This window comes from Bos grunniens, chromosome X (assembly GCF_055505025.1).
Source record: "Bos grunniens cultivar Pamir isolate PY7600 chromosome X, Bosgru_T2T1.0, whole genome shotgun sequence".
NCBI lineage: Eukaryota > Metazoa > Chordata > Mammalia > Artiodactyla > Bovidae > Bos > Bos grunniens.
In genome coordinates this window covers 89,814,638-89,841,411 of record NC_141194.1, presented here as the reverse complement: position 1 = coordinate 89,841,411, position 26,774 = coordinate 89,814,638, and the positions used below count along the sequence as shown (strand labels likewise).

Here is a 26,774-nt window from a genome sequence, read left to right as displayed (position 1 = left end):
TCAAAACATAAGAATAATAAATGTTTCTCTTGAATCACTGCTGTCAGTGTCCTTTCCCTTGTGGGGAGTCATAGTCCACCTTACCTCCCTAGGATGCCCTCCAAGTCTGTGCTGATTTCTGGACCTGCTATGGGGGCAGCTCAGGTTCTAATCTGGTCCTACCCCTGTGTGTTCTTGCCTCCAATGTCCACAGCTATCAGAACTAGTGCGTTTTCTTTTGTGAGAGCTCTCAATGGCCTTTTATATGCCACAGACACAGAGTCTGCCTAGTAGATCATGTGGATTTAATCTGCAGGTGTACAGCTTGTGGGAAGGTTTTGGTCTTCTTCCTTTGCCACACTGCCCCTGGGTTTCAATTGTGGTTTTAGTTCCACCTCTACATGTGGGTTGTTCACTGGGGTTTAGCTCCCGAGGCTGCCCTGTAGGACTTGGGTTTGCCCCGTGAGGGCCAGGTGTGGAGGTGGTGCGGTTGCTTGGGTCACAAGGGTTCTGGCAGCACCAGGCACTCAGGGGGGTTGGCAGCTAGGGCACCAAGGAATATAGTGCTCCAGAAGGGTATGGTAACCAGTATTGGCCAATACACTCGAGTATTCTTGCCTAGAGAACCCCCTTTCTGACAGAGAATCCTGGCAGGCCACAGTCTACAAGGTTGCAAAGAGTCAAACACGACTGAAGCAACCCTGTGTGCATAGACACAAGACTTTTTTTGTCTGTGGCAGCTCTGCCCCAATGAGAGTTGAGCATGAAGATGGCACAGCTGCTTGGCTTGTGGAGACCCTGGTGGTGCCAAGTGTACAGGGACATGGAATGCCTCTGCCACAGGAGTTATGGTCCAGTCAGAGTCTTTCTTGAGCCTGTTATAGCTGGCGATCAGGCCTCTTTGGCCAGTCGTTCTCTGTAGCTCTGCCCATTCAGTCACTTAGAGGGCTCCTTTGCCTGGGGTCCTTCTCTGTTGTTCAGCGTGTCAGGCACATAGAGGGGCCCCCTGGCTGGGGTCCTACTCTGTCGATCGATGCATGCGTCAGGCACTTAAAGGGGCATCCTGGGTGGGGCCCTACTGTGTAGTTCAGTGCGTCAGGTGTTTGATGCGCCAGCCTCTCTACTGTTCAGCTGCTGATGCTGGCGTGTGGGGAGAGAGAGGCTGTGGTCATGGCTCCATCCCCTGTGTGACACAGCAGTATCGCCTTGCTTCCATGGCCACCTGGCTTTAATCCACTGGCATTTTTCTCTACGGTCTCCTCCCTCACATCCCCTCAGTCCATCTTTCCACTGTCAACATCAACCCTCGCCCTGGGATTGCTCCACAATCCCTAAACTCCAGCTCCCAGCTGCTGCTCCTTCCAGGGGGCCAGCGTTCCTATCCGGGGTATGTATGGTTGCGGCAAGGACTGTCTGATTTTCATTACATTTAGGCTGCCACAGATCAGCTGTTTCACTCTCAGCCTTAAAAGTTTCTCCTCTAACTCAAACAATTGCCCTGATGTGGGGATCACACCCCTGCTTCAGTTCCCCCACCCGCCGAGGGCAGGTCCAGTCCTACTAACACTCCTGTTTTTTCCCCTAGTTCCTTCTTCCTACCAAGTTTTTTGTGGTTCTATATATTCTTTTCTTCTGGTCAGGTATTCCTGTCTGCTCTCAGTTGGTGTTCTGCATGCATTTCTGTGTCTCAAGGTGTATTCCTGATGTATCCATGGAGAGAGATGTACTCCACATCCACCTGCTCCTCTGCCATCTTGTTCTCTCAAGTTCATACCATTTTTATAAGTGGTAGAATGACGGTTTGGGCCTCGTCTGTTTCCAGAACCTACACTCCTAGCCATTATACTTAGGAAGAAGAAAGAAACATTTGTTGAACTATGTCAGCCCCTGTTAGGTGATGTTAGGTGAAAACTATGCTTCAGTAGGCATTTTTGCATATATAGACTGTATTTAACAAAAATGTAAAGATGATGACTGTAAAAATTAGAAGATAATATTCATCACAGGTACTACACCATAGACAATGTGATATTTTCCATCTTTCTTCTTTTTGCTGTTCTTATAGATACGTGGTAGTAGCTCATGGTGGTTTTAAGTGTAATTTCTCTGAAATCTTGACCTCTTTTCATCCAAATATCCTTTTTAAAATCTCTATTTATTTACTTATCAAGCTGGATCTTTTTCCTGGGGAGTCTGCATTCTGGATTATACTGATTATGTCTCTGTTATGCTGTTGGTTTTATTCTTCTGGCTCATCCTATTTCCTTTAAATTGATAATAAGTGTACATATAGAGGCTTGCTCAGATTCAAATTTGTGGAAAGGGTACCTTAGATGTGGTGGTGTACTTCCTATAGCCCTATATCAGGAGGCTCTTCATTTCTGGTTGTCTTTCCTCCTGTGTCCTTGCGACTGATCACTTGGGGGGTGTTGTCAGTCTGATCCACCCATATGACATTTCCCATCTGCCTTTTAACTCATGTTTTCTTAGCCTCTTGAAATTTATGGCCTAGATCTATATTTCATTAGTGGTTGCAAATGGTAATGTTTTAATTCTATAATTCCGTTTCCATTTATTAGCTGGAATTCTTCTAAGACAAACTTCCCCTCATCAACTATGAGGTTACACTGATGTCTGATTGACACAGAAGAGAAGAATTAACGCTTAAATCTTTTGCAGTAATTCTGATTTTCAAGATAGTGAGTTGTTTCTGTGGGATCCTCCAAAAGTGAAAATTGAGTTCTTTTTTTTTTTTCTTTTAGAGTATCATCATATGATCTAGATGTTTAAATCCATTGCAGGTATTAACATTTTTTATGTTCAAACTGTTCTATTTTTGGACAGTGAGAGCCTTGTGGTTGGCTTATGAGTCTGTAGGTTGGCTGTTGTCTCTTTAACATGTGTTCTAATATGATAGTTTGGTTCAGACTCATCTGCTACAATCCCCACTTAGTCCTAAAATCAGCCTTTTCTCCAAAGAAAGCCAGTTCCTTTTAGTGTGAAATGTGTCTAATTCAATCTGAGCAAGTAGAGTTGCTCTTTACTACTGGGTTGGTCATTGTTTCTTGTCCTTTTTAGTACATGGAGTCAGTAATTATGTATTGTATTTTTAATGAGAATATATATCATCTTCCATCCTGAGCTGCTCCTCTGTTATCTTATAGGTAATCATTTTTATGAATTTGAGTTTTAACTTTCCATTTTAAAAAGTATAATCAATTACAATACATGTATTTATTTCTCTCACATTGCAAGGTAGATTGTTAACCACTGGACCACCAGGGAAGTCCCTAACTCACATTTAATAAAGAAATGTGATGTAGATGCTGGAGTAAGCAGGAGATGAAAACTATCTAATTTTCCTTTCATTCTCTTTATACACATATGATGGAGAAGGAAATGGCAACCCACTCCAGTATTCTTGCCTGGAGAGTCCATGGACAGAGGAGCCTGGCAGGCTACAGTCCATGGGGTCGCAAAGAGTTGGACATGACTGAGTGACTGAGCACAAAAAGTGTGTGTGTGTGTGTAAAATTAAAATCAGATACTCATTTTAAGGGATTTTAAATAAATCAGGGCAACAACTTCATTTTCTTAGGATCAATAGTTAACTCTGGAATTGTTTTACAGTTTTTCACTTTTCATCTTGAATCTTCCTGGGCTCTGCATGATCTAAAGTCTAAGGCTGACTTATTTGCACTTAGAGTGTTGTTCACTGTACTTTCAGAGTTGTCAGCTGCATAATTTTGAAGTTGTAATATTATTGAGATTTAAAACACATTCTATGTGGAGAATATCTGAAGAATTGTTTGAAAACAAGAGAGACAGCATTTGCAAACTACCACTCAGCTACTGGGTTAGTATCCCTGGTTTGTGATACACATTTATTTATTTTTAAATTTTATTTTATTTTTAAACTTTACATAATTGTATTAGTTTTGCCAAATATCAAAATGAATCCACCACAGGTATACATGTGTTCCCCATCCTGAACCCTCCTCCCTCCTCCCTCCCCATACCATCCCTCTGGGTCGTCCCAGTGCACTAGCCCCAAGCATACAGTATCGTGCATCGAACCTGGACTGGCATCTCGTTTCATACATATTTTACATGTTTCAATGCCATTTAATAACAAGCAACAAGCAAAAAGATTGGCCCATGATTTAAACAGCGAATTCATATAAAATTACAAATGAACAATAAACATGTCAAAATATGCCTAAGCCACAGACAAGATGCAGATATAAACCTTGAGAATTCATACTGAGTGGAAAAAACAAGATGCAAAAGATGAGTAATGTGAGTCTTATTTTGGAAGAGATTCTGTGTGTGTGCAGGGTGTCAGGTGCCTTCACCATAGGCACACATCTGGCCGGGAGGCATCATTCAATGATTATAGACTCTTTTGGGTCAGGGGGTAGGGTCATACCACTAAGACATACAGGAGAATTTCATTTTATAGATGTACTTTCATACATTGCTTGAAATACTGTGTATTCAGGGAGAGTCTTTTAATAAAAATTTGAAAGCTGAATATACTTGCAAACAGATTCAGGAAAGTAATGTACACATGCATTTATTACTACTTTGGAAAAGCTTTTATTTTATTCAGTTATATGGAAAATGAAGTAGGAAAAAATAGAATTGAAAATGTCTCTGTGTGCACACATGTGTGTTTCGAGGTCTCCTCCAGCTCTATCACCCTATATACTGACACTCACAGCTGCAGCTTTATCTTCAGTTCAAAGCAAAGCTGGACTTCTAATCTCAGCTTTAGATTTCCTAGAAAATGATGGAAATAGGTAGATGACTGCCAGTAGGTTAAAAAGTTCCATAAAACTCTAGCAGAAACCATTAGACCAATATCTTCACCTCCATCTGTCCCTCCCTCTTGTTGAGCCTCTGGGTCTGGAACTCTCAGAGCTAGCTAGCATCCTGGATCCTGCTACCTGAAAACAGCCACCTCCACTTTTCTTTTTCATTTTTAAGGAAAGTGAGTACATACACCAAAAGGGAATAAATGTCATCAGATAGTTTGTTTACAAAGATACCAATTCTGTTTGGAACATTCACATCTCTTAAGAGCCGTCCGATTCGCTGGTGACTCTACATCGTGTTCAGTATTGCTTTCTTTCTTGTTGGTTGGCGGATCCCCACTGTAGAGCGGTCCCTCTCAGAGGGCAGGGCAACCATCCTCCCATTACCCCACTTCTGTAGAGACAGCCCAGTCCATCTCACACCCCGTGTCAGCCCTATATTCCTCTGTCCAGGACCCTGGACACAGCTGTTGAGATCCCTCTCGGATGCTTCATCGTCTCCCCGCTACCCTTTTGCCCACCCACTGCCCCACTGCCAAGGCGCTACTGCCACCTGGTGTTTCATCATGAGCAGTTCTTATCAGAGTCGTAAAGAGTATGTTTTTACAGTCTGTGCTTAGAGAATTCCATGCCTGGCGGGCCACAGTCCATGGGCTCACAAAGAGTCGAACATGACTGAGCGACTAACCCTTTACACTTACCATTTGTTTTCAGACAGAATTATAATAATTTTGTGCATAGGTTCAAAAGCTATGTTTTGAAAGAATTCGGAGTTTTTGTTTTTGATTTGTTTTGGCCCAAGGTGACCCTTTTTTGTCAGGAATTTTGACGATGGCGGTACATTGTTGCCACCTCGTGACAGAAATCTGAACTGCAACTTGAACACCCTGAAGCAGAAAGATGGGAGGGAGGGGCTGTGACCCAGGCAAGCAGCGCAGAGCTTTCTGGAAGTCTTGGTGGAAAGTGGACAGTCCCAGATATCCAGGTGGAAAGTACAGCCTTCTATGGTGAAGAAAATTTTCATGTGAGTGGAAGTAAAAGATTATTTAAACATATTACTCTTTGTTTAAAAAAAAATAAAATTGCACATATTACTCTTTGAAACCTCTGGATAAATAGCTTAAGATCTTCTTAGCCAAAGTGGAAGAAGTCCACGTATAACCTCTGTAATCTTCTTTTGCACTTTTATAGCCATCTTTTCACATAAATATATTTCTATGATATATTTTTAATATTTTTATAAAATTTCATTTTTCCTATAGAGCACATTACTAGAAAAAATATTTTATTTTTCAAATACATAATGGATTCTTTACCCTCAATTATTTCTTTTATCTTTTTATTAAGACTAAATGTATATAAATATTAATAATTTCATCTTTTCTCAAATTAATGACAATGGTATAATTGTGATTATCTTTTAGCAACCAAAGTCTATTTCCAGAGGTTTGAACTTGATATGAGAAAAACACTGTATCAAGTCCATTGTACCTGATTTGGTGCTGAGGTTGAACAGTGTAATGGTTTGCTCCAGGATCTAGAGGCTATTGTAAGCTTGAAAGCAAAGTGAAACCCTTAGGTTGACCTTGGCTGCATAAAGATCCTATGGATGGGGGTGAGGGGTGCCTGATTCTGTTTTGCATAGGTCGGCTCGTCCTCAGGCTAAGCTGGAATCTCTGGGAACAGTGTGTGTGTGTGTGTGTGTGTGTGTGTGTGTGTTAGTTGCTCAGTCGTGTCTGACTCTTCGTGATCTCATGGACTATAGCCCACTAGGCTCCTCTGTCCATGGGATTCTCCGAGCAAGAATACTGGAGTGGGTTGCCATTTCCTTCTCCATAAGATTTCATTTTTCAGTATTGATTATTGCATCATATGATGCTCTAAACTATTTCACTAGTACCCAAGTAGGGGAAATTTAGTGCCCTGACCATACTTCCTGTGACAAACAATAGTATACTTAACACCCTTACCTATATATATATACCTATATCTTTGAGATATTTTATAACGTTTTGAAAATGTCCTTTATAAAACAGGAAAAATGTAATATTTTATATTTACATAACACTGGAAATATTCCTAACATCATTGTAAGAAAATGCTTGTTTCTCCACACATTAGAAATCCTGTGAATCATTACTTTTTGTATAGGCAACGAGCCATCTCTCATTTTTTTGATCACCACTTGTTTTTGCTGCTTGTCTAGAATTCCATCATAATGTCGGTGAAAATAAGCAATACACAGCCTATAATGGAAACAGAAACGAGGTTTTTTTTTTTTTTTTTTAATTTTGAGCCAAACTGAGGACTGTCCAAAATCACTGCAGATGGTGACTGCAGCCATGAAATTAAAAGATGCTTACTCCTTGGAAGAAAAGTTATGACCAACCTAGATAGCATATTCAAAAGCAGAGACATTACTTTGCCAACAAAGGTCCGTCTAGTCAAGGCTATGGTTTTTCCAGTGGTCATGTATGGATGTGAGAGTTGGAATGTGAAGAAGGCTGAGCACCGAAGAACTGATGCTTTTGAACTGTGGTGTTGGAGAAGACTCTTGAGAGTCCCTTGGACTGCAAGGAGATCCAACCAGTCCATTCTGAAGGAGATCAGCCCTGGGATATCTTTGGAAGGGATGATGCTAAAGCTGAAACTCCAGTACTTTGGCCACCTCATGTGGAGTTGACTCATTGGAAAAGACTCTGACGCTGGGAGGGATTGTGGGGGGAGGAGGAGAAGGGGATGACAGAGGATGGGATGGCCGGATGGCATCACCGACTCGATGGATGTGAGTCTGAGTGAACTCCGGGAGTTGGTGATGGACATGGAGGCCTGGCGTGCTGCGATTCATGGGATCACAAAGAGTCGGACACAACTGAGCGACTGAACTGAACTGAGGACTGTAGCACAGAGGACAGTTTCTGTTCTGATAAACTGCTCTGGAGAAGCATAGGTTTTGGCACAGATTCATATCTTGTCAGAACAAAAAACTTTAAATAACTGAGGGATACATTCCTTCAAGATTTCAAAGAATAACAAAGAAAACAACAACAAATCAGCAGATATTCAGCAAGTCAGTATGGCCTTGGCACCTGGGAAGGGAGTCTTAGCATCAAAGGAGTACCAGCATTAACATCCCAGGAAGGGAGGCTTTGAATCTTTATTTTTAACAGGGATATTCGTTACTTGTGGTCAGTGTATCTTTTTGTTTAATAATTAAAGCAGATGTACAATGTTTGTTTGAAAGGCCACAAAAGCTGTTTTAGTTAGCGCAAAATTCAGATTAACTAATGTATACGTGAGAATGACTTCCCTATACCTTAATATATGAGAATTTCTTTTTTAATATAAATTTATTTATTTTAATTGGAGGCTAATTACTTTACAATATTGTATTGGTTTTGCCATACATCAACATGAATCCGCCATGGGTGTACACATGTTCCCCATCCTGAACCCCCCTCCCACCTCCCTCCCCATACCATCCATCTGGGTCATCCCAGTGCACCAGCCCCGAGCATCCTATATCATGCATTGAACCTGGACTGGCGATTCGTTTCACATATGATATTATACATGTTTCAATGCCATTCTCCCAAATCATCCCCCCCTTGCCTTCTCCCAGAGTCCAAAAGACTGTTCTATACATCTGTGTCTCTTGCTGTCTCGCATACAGGGTTGTCGTTACCATCTTTCTAAATTCCATATATATGCGTTAGTATACTGTATTGGTGTTTTTCTTTCTGGCTTACTTCACTCTGTATAATAGGCTCCAGTTTCATCCACCTCATTAGAACTGATTCAAATGTCTTCTTTTTAATGGCTGAGTAATATTCCATTGTGTATATGCACCACAGCTTTCTTATCCATTCATCTGCTGATGGACATCTAGGTTGCTTCCATGTCCTGGCTATTATAAACAGTGCTGCGATGAACACTGGGGTACACGTGTCTCTTTCAATCCTGGCTTCCTCAATGTGTATGGCCACCAGTGGGATTGCTGGGTCATATGGCAGTTCTATTTCCAGTTTTTTAAGGAATCTCCACACTGTTCTCCATAGTGGCTGTACTAGTTTGCATTCCCACCAACAGTGTAAGAAGGTTCCCTTTTCTCCACACCCTCTCCAGCATTTATTGCTTGTAGGCTTTTGGATCGCAGCCATTCTGACTGGTGTGAAATGGTGCCTCATTGTGGTTTTGATTTGCATTTCTCTGATAATGAGTGATGTTGACCATCTTTTCATGTGTTTGTTAGCCATCTGTATGTCTTCTTTGGAGAAATGTCTGTTTAGTTCGTTGGCCCATTTTTTGATTGGGTCATTTATTTTTCTGGAGTTGAGCTGCAGGAGCTGCTTGTGTATTTTTGAGATGAATTCTTTGTCAGTTGCTTCATTTGCTATTATTTTCTTCCATTCTGAAAGCTGTCTTTTCACCTTGCTTAGAGTTTCCTTTGTTGTGCAGAAGCTTTTAATTTTAATTAGGTCCCATTTGTTTATTTTTGCTTTTATTTCCAATATTCTGGGAGGCGGGTCATAGAGGATCCTGCTGTGATGTATGTCGGAGAGTGTTTTGCCTATGTTCTCCTCTAGGAGTTTTATAGTTTCTGGTCTTACGTTTAGATCTTTAATCCATTTTGAGTTTATTTTTGTGTATGGTGTTAGAAAGTGTTCTACTTTCATTCTTTTACAAGTGGTTGACCAGTTTTCCCAGCACCACTTGTTAAAGAGATTGTCTTTTCTCCACTGTATATTCTTCCTCCTTTGTCAAAGATAAGGTGTCCATAGGTACGTGGATTTACCTCTGGGCTTTCTATTTTCCATTGATCTGTATTTCTGTCTTTGTGCCAGTACCATACTATCTTGATGACTGTGGCTTTGTAGTAGAGCCTGAAGTCAGGCAGGTTGATTCCTCCAGTTCCATTCTTCTTTCTCAAGATTGCTTTGGCTATTCGAGGTTTATTGTATTTCCATACAAATTGTGAAGTTATTTGTTCTAGCTCTGTGAAAAATACCATTGGTAGCTTGATAGGGATTGCATTGAATCTATAGATTGCTTTGAGTAGTATACTCATTTTCAATAAATTGATTCTTCCGATCCATGAACAAGGTATATTTCTCCATCTATTAGTGTCCTCTTTGATTTCTTTCACCAGTGTTTTATAGTTTTCTATATATAGGTCTTTTGTTTCTTTAGATAGATATATTCCTAAGTATTTTATTTTTTGTTGCAATGGTGAATGGAATTGTTTCCTTAATTTCTCTATTTTCTCATTATTAGTGTATAGGAATGCAAGGGATTTCTGTGTGTTGACTTTTTATATCCTGCAACTTTACTATATTCATTGATTAGCTCTAGTAATTTTCTGGTGGAGTCTTTAGGGTTTTCTATGTAGAGGATCATGTCATCTGCAAACAGTGAGAGTTTTACTTCTTCTTTTCTAATTTGGATTCCTTTTATTTCTTTTTCTGCTCTGATTGCTGTGGCTAAAACTTCCAAAACTATGTTGAATAGTAGTGGTGAAAGTGGGCACCCTTGTCTTGTTCCTGACTTTAGGGAATTGCTTTCAATTTACCATTGAGGATAATGTTTGCTGTGGGTTTGTCATATATAGCTTTTATTATGTTGAAGTATGTTCCTTCTATTCCTGCTTTCTGGAGAGTTTTTTTTTTTTTTATCATAAATGGATGTTGAATTTTGTCAAATGCTTTCTCTGCATCTATTGAGATAATCATATGGCTTTTATTTTTCAATTTATTAATGTGGTGTATTACATTGATTGATTTGCAGATATTGAAGAACCCTTGCATCCTTGGGATAAAGCCCACTTGGTCATGATGTATGATCTTTTTAATATGTTGCTGGATTCTGATTGCTAGAATTTTGTTAAGGATTTTTGCATCTATGTTCATCAGTGATATTGGCCTGTAGTTTTCTTTTTTTTGTGGCATCTTTGTCAGTTTTTGATATTAGCATGATGGTGGCCTCATAGAATGAATTTGGAAGTTTACCTTCCTCTGCAATTTTCTGGAAGAGGTTGAGTAGGATAGGTGTTAGCTCTTCTCTCAATTTTTGGTAGAATTCAGCTGTGAAGCCGTCTGGTCCTGGGCTTTTGTTTGCTGGAAGATTTCTGATTACAGTTTCGATTTCCGTGCTTGTGATGAGTCTGTTAAGATTTTCTATTTCTTCCTGGTTCAGTTTGGAAAGTTGTACTTTTCTAAGAATTTGTCCATTTCTTCCAAGTTGTCCATTTTATTGGCATATAATTGATAGTAGTCTCTTATGATCCTTTGTATTTCTGTGTTGTCTGTTGTGATCTCTCCATTTTCATTTCTAATTTTATTGATTTGGTTTTTCTCCCTTTGTTTCTTGATGAGTCTGGCTAATGGTTTGTCAATTTTATTTATCCTCACAAAGAACTAGCTTTTGGCTTTGTTGATTCTCGCTATGGTCTCTTTTGTTTCTTTTGCATTTATTTCTGCCCTAATTTTTAAGATTTCTTTCCTTCTACTAACCCTGGGGTTCTTCATTTCTTCCTTTTCTAGTTGCTTTAGATGTAGAGTTAGGTTTTTTATTTTACTTTTTTCTCGTTTCTTGAGGTATTCCTGTATTGCTATGAACCTTCCCCTTAGCACTGCTTTTATAGTGTCCCACAGGTTATGGGTTGTTGTGTTTTCATTTTCATTAGTTTCTATGCAAATTTTGATTTCTTTTTTGATTTCTTCTGTGATTTGTTGGTTATTCAGCAGTGTGTTGTTCAGCCTCCATAGGTTGGGATTTTTAATAGTTTTTCTCCTGCAATTGAGATCTAATCTTACTGCATTGTGGTCAGAAAAGGTGCTTGGAATGATTTCAATTTTTTTGAATTTACCAAGGCTAGATTTATGGCTCAGGATGTGATCTATCCTGGAGAAGGTTCCATGTGCGCTTGAGAAAAAGGTGAAATTTATTGTTTTGGGGTGAAATGTCCTATAGATATCAATGAAGTCTAACTGGTCTATTGTATCATTTAAAGTTTGTGTTTCCTTGTTAATTTTCTGTTAGTTGATCTATCCATAGGTGTGAGTGGGGTATTAAAGTCTCCCACTATTATTGTGTTATTGTTAATTTCCCCTTTCATACTTGTTAGCATTTGTCTTACATATTGCGGTGCTCTTATGTTGGGTGCATATATATTTAGAATTGTTATATTTTCTTCTTGGATTGATCCTTTGATCATTATGTAGTGTCCTTCTTTGTCTCTTTTCACAGCCTTTGTTTTAAAGTCTATTTTATCTGATATGAGTATTGCTACTCCTGCTTTCTTTTGGTCTCTATTTGCATGGAAAATCTTTTTCCAGTCCTTCACTTTCAGTCAGTATGTGTCTCCTGTTTTGAGGTGGGTCTCTTGTAGCCAACATATATAGGGGTCTTGTTTTTGTACCCATTCAGCCAGTCTTTGTCTTTTGGTTGGGGCATTCAACCCATTTACGTTTAAGGTAATTATTGCTAAGCATGATCCCGTTGGCATTTACTTTATTGTTTTGGGTTTGAGTTTATACACCATTTTTGTGTTTCCTGTCTAGAGAAGATCCTTTAGCATTTGTTGGAGAACTGGTTTGGTGGTGCTGAATTCTCTCAGCTTTTGCTTGTCTGTAAAGCTTTTGATTTCTCCTTCATATTTGAATGAGATCCTTGATGGGTACAGTAATCTGGGCTGTAGGTTATTTTCTTTCATCACTTTAAGTATGTCCTGCCATTCCCTCCTGGCCTGAAGAGTTTCTATTGAAAAATCAGCTGTTATCCTTATGGGAATCCCCTTGTGTGTTATTTGTTGTTTTTCCCTTGCTGCTTGTAATATTTGTCCTTTGTGTTTGATCTTTGTTAACTTGATTAATATGTGTCTTGGGGTGTTTTGCCTTGGGTTTATCCTGTTTAGGACTCTCTGGGTTTCTTGGACTTGGGTGAGTATTTCCTTCCCCATTTTAGGGAAGTTTTCAACTATTATCTCCTCAAGTATTTTCTCATGGTCTTTCTTTTTGTGTTCCTCTTCTGGGACTCCTATGATTTGAATGTTGGGGCATTTAACATTGTCCCAGAGGTCTCTGAGATTGTCCTCATTTCTTTTAATTCGTTTTTCTTTTTTCCTCTCTGATTCATTTATTTCTACCATTCTATCTTCTACCTCACTAATCCCATCTTTTGCCTCTGTTATTCTACTATTTGTTCCCTCCAGAGTGTTTTTGATATCACTTATTGCATTATTCATTATATATTGACTTTTTAAATTTCTTCTAGGTCCTTGTTAAACCTTTCTTGCATCTTCTCAATCCTTGTCTCTAGGCTATCTGTGATTCCATTTTGTTTTCAAGATTTTGGATCATTTTCACTGTCATTATTCAGAATTCTTTATCAGGTAGATTCCCTATCTCTTCCTCTTTGCTTTAGTGGGCGTTTATCCTGTTCCTTTACCTGCTAGGTATTCCTTTGTCTTTTCCTCTTGTTTCTATTGCTGTGTTTGGGGTGGCCTTTCTGTATTGTGGCAGTTTGTGGAGTTCTGTTTATCATGGAGTTTCCTCACTGTGGGTGTGGTTGTACGGGTGTCTTGTCAAGGTTTCCTGGTTAGGGAAGATAGTGTCAGTGTTGTGGTGGGTGGAGCTGGATTTCTTTTCTCTGGAGTGCAATGAAGTGTCCATTAATGAGTTATGAGATGTCAGTGGGTTTGGAGTAACTTTGGGCAGCCTGTATATTGAAGCTCAGGTCTGTGTTCCTGTGTTGCTGGAGAATTTGCTTGGTATGTCTTGCTCTGGAACTTTTTGGCCCTTGGATGGTGCTTGGTTTCAGTGTAGGTATGGAGGTGTTTGATGAGCTCCTGTCGATTAATGTTCCCTGGAGTCAGGAGTTCTCTAGTGTTCTCAGGATTTGGACTTAAGCCTCCTGCTTCTGATTTCAGTCTTATTTTTACAGTAGCCTCAAGACTTCTCCATCTATACAGCACCGTTGATAAAACATCTAGGTTAAAGATGAAAAGTTTCTCCACAGTGAGGGACACCCAGAGAGGTTCACAGAGTTACATGGAGAAGAGAAGAGGGAGGAGGGAGATAGAGGTGACCCGAATGAGATGAGGTGGAATCAAAAGAGGAGAGAGCAAGCTAGCCAGTAATCACTTCCTTATGTGCACTCCACAGTCTGGACTGCTCAGAGATGTTCATGGAGTTATACAGAGAAGAGAAGAGAGAGGAAGGAGACAGAAGTGGCCAGGAGGATAAAGGGGGGAATCAAAAGGAGAGAGACAGATCCAGCCAGTAATCAGTTCCCTAAGTGTTCTCCACTGTCTGGAACACACAAAGAGATTCACAGAGTTTGGTAGAGAAGAGAAGGGGGAGGGAGGAGATAGAGGCGACCTGGTGGAGAAAAAAGAGAGTCCAAAGTGGGAGAGAGCAGTCAAACCTGTAATCTCGCTCCCAAGTAAAAATGGGTACTGAAGATTGGGTTCTTAAAGGTATAAAATTTATAAGAAATACCAAAAAGCAAAGATTAAAAATCTAGAGTAGAGGTTGGATTTTCAAAACTACAATATTAAAGAAAAAAAAGTCACAACATTATAAAATATGTATATATATATTTGAAGTTTGCTTTAAAAATAGGGTCTCTCTTTTTATTTTTTTTTGCAAAGTAATAGTAGGTTAGAAAAATTAAAATTAAAGGAGTAATAGAAGACTTAAAAATTTTTTTAAATTAAAAAAAAATGAAGAATGATAGTAAAAATAGTAAAAATATATCTAGGACTTTCTCTGGTATTGTTGTGGACAGTGTGGGGTCAGTTCATTTTCAGATAGTTCCTTGATCTAGCTTATATTTCTCCAGATCTGTAGGCCCCTTCTTATGTAGTCGGTACTAACTACAGGGTTTTAATCTATTGCACCTGTCCCGTCCAAGGAGGTTCACTCTGTTTTAGCTTCTTCTGTTTGCTGGTCTCTTCAGTGTCTAATTTCTGCCCTGACACAAGGGGGCGGTGGTGGACGCTTTTTTAGGTTCACTTGTTTAGTCGTGCTGTGGGGAGGGAGGGAGGCCGCCAACAGATAACACTGGTGTGTGCTCTCAGTGTCTTGGTCACACTGGGTTTTCCCCTGCTCACGGCGTGTGTGCTTTCCCTGTCAACACTGCTTAGGCTCTAGGTTGCTCTGCCAGGAACTGTCTGAGGCCGGCCCTAGGTTGTATGTACTTCCCAGGTCTAAGCCACTCAGGTTCAGGTACTCAGGAAGTCCTCAGAGGCACAGACTCGGTTGGGCCTGCCTTTTGTGCCCTTCCCAGGTCCAAGCAGCTCACGTGACCAGATGTTTGGCAAGCGTGATCACTGCGACTTATTGCCACCCCCGTCCCTGCCGCTCAGTTTTCTGGGTGTACAACCGGTGCACCTTCTCAGGCGGTTGTAGACCGTCCAGAATCCCAAGAAGTCTTCATTAACAATGAAGCCTGCTTGCAGTTTGGTAGATAATGCCTCTGTGGGGCCGCGATTGCCCCCTTCAGGCTCTGGCTGCCTGTCACCAGAGGGGGATGGTCTGCAGCCGACTAGCTCTGCTTAGTCCTTTGTTCTGTGTGCGGGCCTGCCAGTGTCTTAGGTTAGGGCTTTTCATGTGGTAACTATCCCACAGTCTGGTTTCCTAGCCCAAGTTAGTTCATTCAGATTGCCCTCGGGGCATTCAGACCCGGTCCTTACTCTAAGCCATGCAGCCCATGCCTCCCTGCCCAGTCCCCGCTTGCTAGTGGTGGATGCAGACATCTGCGGTGCTTCTCTGGTGGGGGAGTTACTGCCCTTGGGCACATAATCTGTGGGTTTTAATTATTTATTTATTTTTCCTCCTGGTTACGTCAAGGCTGGATATTGTCACCCTGCTTATTTAACTTATATGCAGAGTACATCATAAGAAACTCTGGGCTGGAAGAAGCACAAGCTGGAATCAAGATTGCCAGGAGAAATATCAATAAACTCAGATATGGAGATGACACCACCCTTATGGCAGAAAGTAAAGAGGAACTAAAAAGCCTCTTGATGAAAGTGAAAGAGGAGAGTGAAAAAGTTGGCTTAAAGCTCAACATTCAGAAAACGAAGATCATGGCATCTGGTCCCATCACTTCATGGCAAATAGATGGGGAAACAGTGGAAACAGTGTCAGACTTTATTTTCTGGGGCTCCAAAATCAGTGCAGATGGTGATTGCAGCCATGAAATTAAAAGAAGCTTGCTCCTTGGAAGGAAAGTTATGACCAACCTAGATAGCATATTCAAAAGCAGAGACATTACTTTGCCAACAAAGGTCTGTCTAGTCAAGGCTATGGTTTTTCCAGTAGTCATGTATGGATATGAGAGTTGGACTGTAAAGAAAGCTGAGTGCTAAAGAATTGATGCTTTTGAACTGTGGTGTTGGAGAAGACTCTTGAGAGTCACTTGGACTGCAATGAAATCCAACCAGTCCATTCTAAAGGATATCAGTCCTGGGTGTTCTTTGGAAGGAACAGTGCTAAAGCTGAAACTCCAGTAATTTAGCCACCTCATGCGAAGAGTTGACTCATTGGAAAAGACCCTGATGCTGGGAGGGATTGAGGGCAGGAGGAGAAGGGGATGACAGAGGATGAGATGGCTGGATGGCATCACTGACTCGATGGACGTGAGTCTGAGTGAACTCCGGGAGTTGGTGATGGACAGGGAGGCCTGGCGTGCTGCAATTCTTGGGGTCGCAAAGAGTCGGACACGACTGAGCGACTGATCTGAACTGAACTGATGTTGCCCTCTGTGGTTCCAAGGCTCGCCACAGACTCGGCAGTGAGAGTGTTTCCTGGTGTTTGGAAACTTCTCTCTTTTTTTAGACTCCCTTCCTGGGATGGAGCTTTGTCCCTACCTCTTTTATCTTTTATATTTTTTCCTACCTCCTTTTGAAGACAATGGGCTGCTTTTCTGGGTGCCTGATGTCCTCTGATGGCATTCAGAAGTTGTTTTGTGGAATTTACTCAGCATTCAAATGTTCTTTTGATGAATTTGTGGAGGAGAACGTGGTCTCCCCGTCCTATTGCTCCACCATCTTAGGACCTCCTCGAGAATTTATTTTATCATTATGGATGTGACATAATTCTCACAACCTTGTGTTACATAGAGTGTTTCTGATATTCCCTACTAATACTGGGGATGATATCTTTTCAGTGTCTGTATACTGCTACAGGACACATTTCCTCATAGATATGTGCACAGTGAGCTGACTGTGTTTTCTTTGAGTCTAGAAAAGCATCTTGGGACAATTCTAGTATTATGATAACAGAACCTGTTTGGTATGTGAGTGTGTGTGTGTTTGCGTGTATGTATGTGCACTGGCAGCCACATTTCCTTCTGATTCCTTCTGTGCCTTCATGGCGTTGCTTCCTATTTGGTCTCCTTTTCTATACTCAGACCCAGAAGTGAAGCTAGGGAATTACCAGAATGGATGTCTTTATAACAAATCCTAATCACCATCCTTAACTACATCCTGAATGTTCACTTCTGAAAAAGAAATTGTTGGTGCAAAGGGTGTGCAACTCTATGTGCCTTTGAGAAGTCCTGCCATACTAATACCCAGAAAGATAGTTCCAGTGTAATCTCCCCAGAGTGCAATCACGTGAGAAAGGCCACAGTGAAGTGAAGGAAGTAGTAAGGCTGGCACCATGTCGTAGAGGCCAGCCCTGGATCCTATCATAAACCCACTTTCAAGTCACCACCACAGTGGGAAGATACAGAGGTGACCATATGTAAATTAAATTGCACACAGTTCAGTTCAATTCAGTCGCTCAGTCGTGTCCGACTCTTCACGACCCCATGAATCGCAGCACGCCAGGCCTCCCTGTCCATCACCAACTCCCGGACACAAGGGTGACCCAAAGTAATATCTGTGGGAGAAAAGCATTGCTTAGAGGAACAGAGGACACAGAGTCAGCAGGCCTGGGACACAGGCACACATTTATGTAAATTAACATTTATATAAAACGTGACTTATGTAAAACATGTGCATCTAGACCTTTGTATAGAAAAGGTTTGTTGTTACTATGGCAAAACAAGACCATGCCAATACCATTAAATTTTTTAAAAATTTTATTTTATTTTTTGGCTGCACTGAATCTTCATTGCTATGCATGGGTTTTCTCTAGTTGTGGAGAGCAAGGGCTACTCTTTGTTGCAGTGTGTGGGCTCCTCATTAGGGTGGCTTCTCTTGTTGCAGAGCACAGTCTCTAGAACGTGGGTTCAGTGGTTGTGGAGCAAGGGCTTAGTTGTTCTGCGACATATGGGATCTTCCCAGACCAGGGGTTGAACACACATCCCCTGCATTGGCAGGCGGATTCTTAACCACTAGACCATAGGGAAGTCCCAGTATTATACTTTTAACAACATTTTTTTTTTTGCAATCTAATTTACAGAGTACAGAGTCCACACACTTTAAACGGTACAGTTTAATGATTTTTAGTAACTGTGTAGAGTTGTACAACCATTATCATAGGTGAGCTTTAGATGTTCCATCACCCCCAAAAAGTCCCATCAGTTTCAGTTTTCAATTCAGTCACTCAGTCGTGTCTGACTCTCTGCGACCCCATGAATTGCAGCATGCCAGAGTCGGACATGACTGAGCGACTTCACTTTCACTTTTCACTTTCATGCATTGGAGAAGGAAATGGCAACCCACTCCAGTGTTCTTGCCTGGAGAATTCCAGGGACGGGGGAGCCTGGTGGCTGCCGTCTATGGGGTCACACAGAGTCGGACACGACTGAAGTGACTTAGCAGTAGCAGCAGCAGGCCTCCCAGTCCATCACCCACTCCTGGAGTTCACCCAAACTCATGTGTATTGAGTCAGTGATGCCATCCAGCGATCTCATCCTCTGTCATCCCCTTCTCCTCCTGCCGCCAACCCCTCCCAGCATCAGGGTCTTTTCCAATGAGTCAACTCTTCACATGAGGTGGCCAGAGTATTGGAGTTTCAGCCTCAGCATCAGTCCTTCCACTGAACACCTAGGACTGGTCTCCTTTAGGATAGACTGGTTGGATATCCTTGCAGTCCAAGGGACTCTCAAGAGTCTTCTCCAACACCACAGTTCAAAAGCATCAATTCTTCGGCACTCAGCTTTCTTCACAGTCCAATTCTCACATCCATACATGACTACTGGAAAAACCATAGCCTTGACTAGATGGACCTTTTTTGGCAAAATAATACCTCTGCTTTTAAATACGCTATCTAGGTTGGTCATAACTTTCCTTCCAAGGAGTAAGTGTCTTTTAATTCCATGGCTGCAATCACCATCTGCAGTGATTTTGGAGACCCCAAAACTAAAGTCTGACACTGTTTCCATTGTTTCACCATCTATTTGCCATGAAGTGATGGGACCAGATGCCATGATCTTTGTTTTCTGAATGTTGAGCTTTGAGCCAAGTTTTTCAGTCTCCACTTTCACTTTCATCAAGAGGCTTTTGAGTTCCTCTTCACTTTCTGCCATAAGGGTGGTGTCATCCACATATCTGAGGTTATTGGTATTTCTCCCGGCAATCTTGATTCCAGCCTGTGCTTCCTCCAGCCCAGTGTTTCTCATGATGTACTCTGCATATAAGTTAAATAAGCAGGGTGACAATATACAGCCTTGACGTATTCTTTTTCCTATTTGGAACCAGTGTGTTGTTCCATGTCCGGTTCTAACTGTTGCTTCCTGACCTGCATGCAGGTTTCTCAAGAGGCAGGTCAGGTAGTCTGGTATTCCCATCTCTTTCAGAATTGTCCACAGTTTATTGTGATCCACACAGTCAAAGGCTTTGGCATAGTCAATAAAGCAGAAATAGATGTTTTTCTGGACCAGTATGGAGATTCCTTAAAAAACCAGGAATAAAACTACCATATGACCCAACAAACCCACTACTGCCGGGGACCAGCCCCGGCTGATCCAGGGTATTCGAAGGAGAGACGGCGTAGGCGAAGATCAGGAAACAATTGCTTAATTAAATGTTAATTAAGGATATAAAGAGTAATAGAATGAGGATAGCTCAGTAAAATTCAGTGAAGAAAAGAGGCTGAAATAAGGATAGCTCAGTGAGGAAATTCAGTGGAGAAAAGAGGCTGAATAATTCAGCCAGAAGGTAAGAGAAAGAACGACATGGTGAGACCAAGTTTCGGTGAACAAGGCCCCGCACTTTATTTTCCAAAGTAGTTTTTATACCTTAAGTTATGCATAGAGGATAATGGGGGAAGGGGTAGAGTCAGGCAGCAAGCCAGGCTTTCTTCCTGCAAACTTATCATATGCAAAAGCTTAGGTGATTTGCGTCATCTTCTGGCCCAGAGGCCTGTTAACATTTTAAGACCTTTTCTTCAGAAAACTTATTTTTCTCTAAAGGTGATTGGTCAGGAGCCACCCTCCAAAAGCATTAGATAAAGTTGCATTCCTACAGAGCAAAGGTGTGGTGGGCTATAACAAGAAAAAGAATTAACTCAAGGGTCCCAGGTTACAAACATTAAAGCTACTATTTACACCAACTATATTAATCAATACACTGCCAGGGACACAGCAGGTAAGGGATATGGAAACTTAGCAGCAAACATTGGCCCAACAAGTGAAAATCCCTTCACCAATACAATTTCTAATCAATCTTTTAACTACTCAAAAGAATCTGTGTTTACACAGTTTAGAACATCTCCTGCCTCTCACAGTTGGGAGGCTCTGAACAATCACATGTGGCCGGAAAAACCTATTCAGGCAGGCTAGAGGATTTCCAAAGGAGTTTGTAGGTTAAACACTGTCACACCCAGGAATTATTAACTGGAGCTGTAAGCTAACTCTTTTTTCAGAGAGGTAGTGGGGGACAGCCCCCCCGTAAAGTCAGAGGTGTAGGTGAAAGCACAAAGCAGAAAGTAGGCAGACTCTGGTTTTGGGTGTAAATGCTCGAGAATTTCCAGGGGGACTCCTGAGGCTCGATCCCGCCTTTGCGTGTGCCGAGCCTCCTTCCTCATGACCTTTGTCATGGGCGGAGTTCCTCACTGGCTCCCGGCAGTGATAGAATTCCAGTTGAGCTATTCCAGATCCTGAAAGATGATGCTGTGGAAAGTGCTGCACTCAATATGCACTATGCACTCAATATGCAATATGCCGGCTCCCGGCACACTACCTCACATATACCCTGAGAAAACCATAATTCAAAAAGACACCTGTACCCCAGTGTTCACTGCAGCACTATTACAATAACCAGGACAGGGAAGCAACCTAGATGTTCATCAACAGATGAATGGATAAAGAATTGTGGTACATATATATGATGAAATACTACTAAGCCCCGAAAAGGAATGAATTTGAGTGAGTTCTAGTGAGATGGATGAACCTAGAACTTGTTATTCAGAATGAAATAAGAAAGATATAACCAAATATATTAATGCATATACATGGAATCTAAAAAAGTGGTACTGATGAACCTATTTGCAGGGCAGGAATAGAGATGGAGAATAGAGAACAGACTTGTGGACACAGGGCAGGAGAGGTAGGATGAGATGAGAGAGTAGCACTGAAATATATACATTTCCATATGTAAAATATATAGCTAGTGGGGATTTGTTGTATAACACAGGAAGCCCAACCTGGTCCTCTGTGACAACGTAGAGGGTGGGATGGGGTGGGGAGTGGGAGGGAGATTCAAGAGAGAGGAGACATATATATATTTATGGCTGATGTTCATTGTTGTATGACAGAAACCAATTGAACATTGTAAAGCAATTACCCTCCAATTAAAAAGAGAAAAAAAGCCCCATTGTGCTTGAATTCAGTTAAAGCCCATACCCATCCCAACCCCACTTTCTCTCCAAAGACTCATCTATTCTGGACGTTTCATATGATGAAATGTCACACTATTCTCACTTCTAAAGAATAGAGTTATTCTTTATAAAAAGCTCCACTTATTTTTCTGATATGTGGTGTCTTTCACTTGACATACTGTTTTCAAGGTTCATCCATTTTGTAGCATGTACCAGTACTTCATTTCTTTTTTGTTGCCAAATAATACATGACATTTGATTTATCTATTCATTAATTGGTAGACATTTGAGTAGTTTCCGCTTTTGGCTGTTTTGAATAATGATGCTACATACATTCATGTACAAGTTTTTATGTAGACAAATGTCATTTCTCTTGGCTGTGTACCTACAAATGCAATCGCTGGGTCATATGATAACTGATTAACTGTTTGAGGAATTGACAGACTGTTTCCATGACTTTGACTATCTTGAAGAGTACAGGCATAGTCTGTTATTTTTCTTATGGTTAGACCGTGGTTGTGGGCTTTGAGAAAGAATACCACAGAGTTGAAACGTCCTTCTCATCACAGCATATCTGGGAGGACATGGTACCTGCATGACATCACTGAATCACTAGAATTGTTAACCTTCATCACTGGGTTAAGGTGGTATTTGTTGAGTTTCTGCAGCACACAGTAACTGTTTTCCATTTGCCTATTCTACTCCTTAGAAGTGAGTCAGTCACCAAGTCCACCCTGCCCTCAGAGGTGGGAGGCAGATTTCACATTCATTTTATAGAGACAGGGTATCTACATGTACTATTTAGAATAATATATTATACTATATAATATTTAGAATATGTCTCCTCTCATTCATTTCATTATTAATTCAAATATTTATATAATTGTTTCTATCCATATGGCTTCATTTTTTAAAAGTCTGTATTTTTATTTCATTTAGCATCATCCTATTCTTTTGTTTTCCACTCTAGAATCTTTCATTTTTAACCAGAAATCTTTATTACTTGTCTTTATGTGTCATTTGACTAATAGGAACCTGCAGTGACGTCAGCCCCCTCCCACCTGCCTGTCCACTGGCCCAGACAATCAGGAATTGCTGCCCTGAGCTACAGCCTTTGACTCCAAGTGTGGGAAAGTCATCTGGACTGAGTCAGTAGAAGACTTTCTGGGATGTTCAGATTTGTGTGGCACTTGTCTCTTGTTTGTTTGATTGCTTGCTTTTAATCATGGATGGGCATGGACATGAATCTAGAGCTGCCAGTGAGCATACCTAGCCTTCCTTGGAGCAAATTACAAAAAGGGTAGTGACCAGATAAGGTCACAGGGTGGTGTTCTTTCTTTTTCCTCAACAAATTTGAGCACTGGGTTTTTTTTTTTTTTTTTTTCCACTTTCAAGCACACGTTGGACAGATAAATCCCACCATGTTAGCTTGGCATGATGAAAAGTACATCCCAGTTCAATGCCCAGTAAAATGGAATTGGTCCTTATTCCCTTCTTGATATTTCATCAAACTTTCTCTTTAATCATGTGCATTGATTATCCATACTCTAAGGAGCATTAAGCGTGTGTGTGTGTGTGTGTGTGTGTGTGTGCTTGTGCACTCAACAAAAAGCAAAGGTAAAGAAAATTCTAGACACATGGAGAAGAAATCATTGTGTTCCATCAGAACAATGCTAAGTGTGTTTAGAGCTTAATGAAAATGGTCTTTATAACCAGAAAAACATAAGATAGGCAGCAGACATACAAAATTAAGCTCATTTCTAGTAATGAAGCTAATCCTTGTCAGTTTGTATTTTAGAAAAAGTCTTTTTGGTAAAGTGTACATATAACAAGAGCCTTTGCAGATTTTAATGATATAAAAACATTAGTTAACAGAGTTAAAACTTGTTGATACAGGAAGTGTTATAGTCTGAGTGTTTGTGTCCCCTCAGAATTCATATGTTGAAATCCTAACCCCTAAGGTGATGGGGGTCTTGGGTTGATTAGGTCGTAAGGGCAGAGCTCTAATGAATGGGCTTAATGCTGTTATAAGAGACTTCAGAGAGCTTCTTCCACCATGTGGAGATACAGTGCAAAACCTGTGACCTGGAGGAGGGCCTTTTTCTGACCGTGTTTGCAACATGATCTCGGACTTCCAGCTTCCAGAACTACAAGAAACATATTTCTGTTGTTTATAAGCCATGTGGTTTTTGGTATTTTTCTTATAGCAGCATGAATGGAATAAGACAGGAAATGATGCCTCATACAAGAATGAAAATGGTTTCTGTTAAAAATGAAAAGCCAGAGATTAAGTTAGTTATTTACATCAAAGGAAAGCTCAAAAAAGAACAGGCAAGGGAATTTCAAAATGAATAAAACCCCATCATTTGGCCACAACTCACTTTTTGTTTAGAGATTTAAAACAAGAAAAATCTAGGGAATTTCCTGGCAGTCCAGTGGTTGGTACTCTGTGCTTTCACTGCCTAGGGCATTGGTTCAATCCCTAGTTGGGGAACTCAGATCCCACAAGTGGTGCTGCCAAAACAATGACAACAAATCTATCCTCATAGTTTTGGAGGACAGAAGTCCAAAATGGGTATTACTGGGCTAAAATTAAGATATCACCTAGGCTGCATCCCTTCTGGAGGGTTTAGGGGAGGACAAGTTTCCTTGCCTATTCCAGCTTCAAGTGGCTGACTGCATTCCTAGGCTTGTGGCCCCTTCTGGCTCATGGATTGAGGCTTGTGGCCTCCATCTTCAGAGCCAGCACAGTAGCATCTTCCAAACTTTTCCTCACTTCTATCCTTGCATCTGTCATAACATCTCTTTCTCTCATCCTTTTGCCTCCTTCTTTCCCTTGAAATGACACTTTTTTACAAAAAACTGTGCTAAAATATACATGATAGAATTCAATTTTAACGAATTTCAAGTATATAGTTCAGTAGCCTTACTTACATTCACAGTGTTGTATAAGCATTACCACTATGTATTTCTAGAACTTTCTTATTATCTCGAATAGAAACTCTGTACTGATTAAACAATGACTCCCCATTCTCTTCTTCCCCCAGCCCTTGGTAACCTCTCTTATACGTTCTGTCTCTGAGTTTACCTATTCTAGATACCTCATATAAGTTGAATCACACAGTACTTGTCCTTTTGGGTCAAGATTATTTCACATAGCATAATGTTTTCAAGATTCATCCATGTTGCAGCATATATCAGAATTTTATTCCAATTTAAGGCTGAATAATATTCCATTGTATGTTTATATCAGATTTTTAAAAATCCATTGATCTTACTGATGGACACTTGGGTTGCTTCCACCTTCTGGCTATTATGAATAATGCTGCTATGAACTTTGGTGTGTAGGTATCTGTTTGAGTCCCTGCTTTCAGTTCTTTTGGGAATATGCCTAGAAGTGGAATTGTTAGATAATATAGTAATTCTGTGTTTACTTACTTGAGAACCCAGCATACTGCTTTCTGCACAGGCTGTACCACTTTACATTCCCACCAACAGTGTACAAGTGTCCTAGTTTCTGTATAACCTTGCCAACACTTGTTAGTTTCCATTTTTGAAACAATAATATCCGTACCATTAGCTGTGAAGTAGTTTCTCATTGTGGTTTTGATTTGCATTTCCCTAGTGACTAGTGTTGAGCATCTTTTCATGTGCTTATTGTCCATTTGTTTATCTTTTTTGGAGAAATGTGTATTTAAGTCCTTTCTCCATTTTTGCATTGTGTTAGGTTTTTTTTGTTCCTGGGTTACAAAACTTCTATATATCCTAGATATTAATCTGTTATCAGATATTTGATTTACAAATATCTTCTCCCATTCTGTATATTGTCATTTCACTCTCCTGATAGCATGCTTTGATTCAGAGAAGTTTTTAATTTTGATGAATCTCAATTTATTTATGTTTTCTTTAGTTTCCTTATACTTTTGCTGTTGTATCCAAGAAATCACTGCCAAGTCTAGTGTCATGAAGGTTCCTCCAGTGTTTTCTTAGAGTTTTATAGTTTTTGCTCTTATGTTTAGGTCTTAGATCCATTTTGAATTCATTTTAAAATATGGTATAAAGTAAGGGTGTAACTTCCTTTTTATGTATATGGATGTCCACCTTCCCCTGCACCATTTGTTAAAAAGACTTTTCTTTTCCCATTGAATAGGGTTGTCAGTGAAGCTCTTCAATTGAGTTCTTATATTGAACCACTATGTTGTACACCTGAAAGTAATATTATATGTCCATTTTTTGTCTGTATAAAACCCCCAAAACAAAAAAGTATGCCTCAGGTGATGAATAGGATTCAGCTACAAGATTATTAGACTTTATTAAAGACACATGAAAACTGTAAAACTATCACAACTATGAAAATATCAAGTTGCTCATATTTATACAAAATCTAACATTTATTGAGCTGTTACTGTGCCTAGCACTGTTCAAAGGGATTTCATCTATTAATTAAATCTCAAAGTAACAACCCATTGGGAACAAGACAAGGATGCCTGTTTTTGCCACTCCTGTTCAATCTAGTATGGGAATTTCATTACACGGTAGGCATCAAGCTAATGGTACAGAAAGAGAACGCTTCACTGACAACCCCATCTATAGCAATCCCTGACCCAGTGTTTTCTGCTCTATTGGTTTGTTTATTTTCTTCAAAACACTCATCCCCATATGAAATTGCCCTGCTTATTCATTTACCTACTTATTGCCAGTTTTCCCAAACTAGAATGAAACTCTAGGGATCTTGCCATGGACCACACTTGGGAAAATTTTGACCAAACTGCTGACATCTGTGTAGCATTAATTTAATGCCTACCATGCAGAGTTCTATGATTTCTTGGATCTCCGTTAATGTAATTACTCAAAAATGCATTGGTCCTTCCCTCCCACATACAGTCACAGACTGTTTTCCCACATGGGCACATACCTAAACTCTACAATACTCCTGGGTGGTCAGAAGCATTGGGTACTGTTATCCTGTTGTATAGAAGACAATGGAGGGAAGGGTGGTGACTTACCTGGAGTGTCCCAACGATGGGGCCCAATCTCTTCACTCTTGATCTAGGAAGCTGTACAGCAGATTCAACATCACAGCTGGTTCTTGTTTACTGAATCCTGTTTCTGGGGCTCAGTGTCCACATCCTTCTGTGATGTCCCACTTAAAGGAAAAGTAAGGAGATAAGACAGCTGCTGCTGCTAAGTCGCTTCAGTCGTGTCC

The 26,774-nt window shown here is 40.5% G+C and overlaps 1 long non-coding RNA gene across 1 annotated transcript in view; it reads left to right on the top strand.

Annotated features, from left to right (window-relative positions):
• LOC147340874 (uncharacterized) overlaps positions 1–26,774 on the top strand; it is a 50,046-nt gene that overhangs the window by 14,045 nt on the left and 9,227 nt on the right. The window lies entirely within an intron of this gene.